Source organism: Nycticebus coucang, chromosome 20 (assembly GCF_027406575.1).
Source record: "Nycticebus coucang isolate mNycCou1 chromosome 20, mNycCou1.pri, whole genome shotgun sequence".
NCBI classification, from domain to species: domain Eukaryota; kingdom Metazoa; phylum Chordata; class Mammalia; order Primates; family Lorisidae; genus Nycticebus; species Nycticebus coucang.
The window spans coordinates 17,200,274-17,203,409 of NC_069799.1; the positions used below are offsets into that span (position 1 = coordinate 17,200,274).

The following is a 3,136-nucleotide window of genomic DNA, read 5'->3' on the forward strand; positions in this document are numbered from 1 at the left end:
CTCGGACTGAGGCCCATCGACTGGCGGTCCGCGACAGTTATTGTTGGTATATATAAAGGCTACAGATTTATGGGTGTTGATTTTGTAGCCTGAGACATTGCTGTATTCCTTGATCACTTCTAAAAGTTTTGTAGTAGAATCCCTAGTGTTTTCCAGATACATGATCATATCATCTGCGAAGAGTGAACGTTTGATATCTTCTGACCCTATGTGGATACCCTTGATTGTCTTTTGTTCCCTAATTGCAATGGCTAAAACTTCCATTACAATGTTAAAAAGCAATGGAGACAATGGGCAACCTTGCCTGGTTCCTGATCTAAGTGGAAATGATTTCAATTTAACTCCATTCAATATGATATTGGCTGTGGGTTTGCTGTAGATGGCCTCTATTAGTTTAAGAAATGTCCCTTCTATACCAATTTTCTTAAGTGCTCTGATCATGAAGCGATGCTGGATATTATCCAAAGCTTTTTCTGCATCAATTGAAAGAATCATATGGTCTTTATTTTTAAGTTTGTTTATGTGTTGAATTGTATTTATAGATTGACGTATATTGAACCAGCCTTGAGACCCTGGGATAAATCCCACTTGATCATGGTGTATAATTCTTTTGATGTGTTGTTGGATTCTGTTTGTTAGGATCTTATTGAGTATTTTAGCATCAATATTCATTAGTGATATTGGTCTATAATTTTCTTTTCTTGTTGGGTCTTTCCCTGGTTTGGGGATCAAGGTGATGTTTGCTTCATAGAATGTGCTGGGTAATATTCCTTCTTTTTCTATATTTTGGAAGAGGTTTAGTAGTATAGGTACTAGTTCTTCTTTAAAGGTTTGGTAGAATTCTGACGTATAGCCATCTGGTCCAGGGCTTTTCTTTTTTCTTTTTTTTTTTTTTGGTTTAAAAATATGGAACGCTTCACGAATTTGCGTGTCATCCTTGCGCAGGGGCCATGCTAATCTTCTCTGTATCGTTCCAATTTTAGTATATGTGCTGCCGAAGCGAACACCTGGGCTTTTCTTTTTAGGGAGATTTTGTATAGTTGATGCTATTTCAGAACTTGATATAGGCCTGTTCAACATTTCCATTTTGTTCTGGCTAAGTCTTGGTAGGTGGCGTACTTCCGGGTATTGGTCTATTTCTTTCAGATTTTCATATTTGTGAGAGTAGAGTTTCTTGTAGTATTCATTAAGGATTTTTTGAATTTCTGAGGGGTCTTTGTTATTTCATCATTACCATTTCTGATTGATGAAACTAGAGATTTTACTCTTTTTTTCCTGGTTAGGTTGGCCAAAGGTTTATCTATGTTATTGATCTTTTCAAAAAAACAACTTTTGGATTTATTGATCTGTTGTATAGTTCTTTTGTTTTCAATTTCATTTAGCTCTGCTTTGATTTTGGTTATTTCTTTTCTTCTGCTGGGTTTGGGGTTGGAATGTTCTTCCTTCTCCAGTTGCTTGAAATGTCCCATTAAGTTATTAACTTCCTCTCTTTCTGTTTTCTTGAGGAAGGCTTGCAGTGCTATAAATTTCCCTCTTAGGACTGCCTTTGCAGTATCCCAGAGGTTCTGGTAATTCATGTCTTGATTGTTGTTTAGTTCCAAAAATTTGGTGATTTCCTTCTTAATCTCGTCTATAACCCATCTATCCTTCAGCATAAGGTTGTTTAGCTTCCATGTTCTTGTATGGGTATGCAGGTTCCTGTTGTTATTGAGTTCAACTTTTATTCCATGATGGTCTGAGAAGATGCAAGGAATAATTTGTATTTCTTTTAAATTTGCTGAGGTTATATTTGTGGCCTAGGATGTGGTCGATTTTGGAGTAAGTTCCATGGACTGATGAGAAGAATGTGTATTCAGTTGTGTTGGGATGAAATGTTCTGTAGATGTCCATTAAGTCCAGATGTTGAATGGGGATGAAATGTTCTGTAGATGTCCATTAAGTCCAGATGTTGAATGGTTGAGTTTAAATCTAAAATTTCTTTGCTTAGCTTCTTTTTGGAGGATCTATCCAGCACTGCTAAAGGGGTGTTAAAATCTCCAACTACTATGGAAGTGGAGGAAATTGAGTTGCTCATGTCTGTTAGAGTTTCTCTTATAAATTGAGGTGCGTTGTGGTTGGGTGCATAAATATTAATAATAGAGATCTCATCATATTGAGTATTACCTTTAACAAATATGAAGTGTCCATCCTTATCCTTAATTATTTTGGTTGGTTTAAAGCCTATTGTGTCTGCGAATAGGATTGCAACGCCTGCTTTTTTCTGCTTTCCATTTGCCTGGAATATAGATGACCATCCCTTCACCTTTGTCTTTTAACGTAAAATGCGATTCTTGTATGCAGGAGATATCTTGCTTGAGTTTTTGTATCCAGTCAGCCAACCTGTGCCTCTTTAGAGGACAGTTTAAACCATTCACATTAATTGAGAATATTGATAAGCCTTTCGAGAGTCCAGTGGACATTTTTAATCCTTTTGCGACTGTTGAAGTTGGAATTTGATCAAAATTTTCTGGATGGGTTTACTTTTGTGGTGGAGGATTACACTGGTCTTTATGGAGGATAGGTTTGAGAATATCCTGGAGAGCTGGTTTAGTTACCTCAAATTTCTTCAACATTTGAATGTCATTGAAGTATTTAATTTCTCCATCATAAATGAAACTCAGTTTAGCTGGGTATAGGATCCTGGGTTGAAAGTTAATTTGTTTTAGGAGATTAAAAGTCGATGACCGTCCTCTTCTAGCTTGAAAGGTTTCAGCAGAGAGATCTGCAGTTATTCTAATATTTTTCCCCTTGTAGTAATGGTTTTCTTTTGGCTTGCAACTCTCAGAATTTTCTCCTTTATATTAACTTTAGTGAAATTGATTATGAAAAGGGAGCTGATGTGGAATGACAAAAAAAAAAAAGAAATTGATTATGATGTGTCTGGGGGACGTCTTATTTGTGTTGAGTCGTGCTGGAGTTCTGAAACTGTCTGCTATCTGAATTTCAGAATCTCTTGGCATGTTTGGAAATTTCTCCTTCATAATCTCATGGAGAAGAGACCCTGTGCCTTGTGAAGCCACTTTGTCACTTTCGGGGATCCCTGTAAGACAAATATTGGTTTTCTTTGAATTATCCCAGAGCTCTCTGAGAGAGTGAT

General features: G+C 36.6%; 1 non-coding gene across 1 annotated transcript; it reads right to left on the reverse strand.

Annotated features, from left to right (window-relative positions):
• Positions 1-900: 900 nt before the first annotated feature.
• LOC128573274 (U6 spliceosomal RNA) lies at positions 901-1,007 on the reverse strand. The gene has a single exon (XR_008376417.1). It is a non-coding gene; the product is annotated as a U6 spliceosomal RNA (small nuclear RNA).
• Between the last annotated feature and the right edge of the window lie 2,129 nt (positions 1,008-3,136).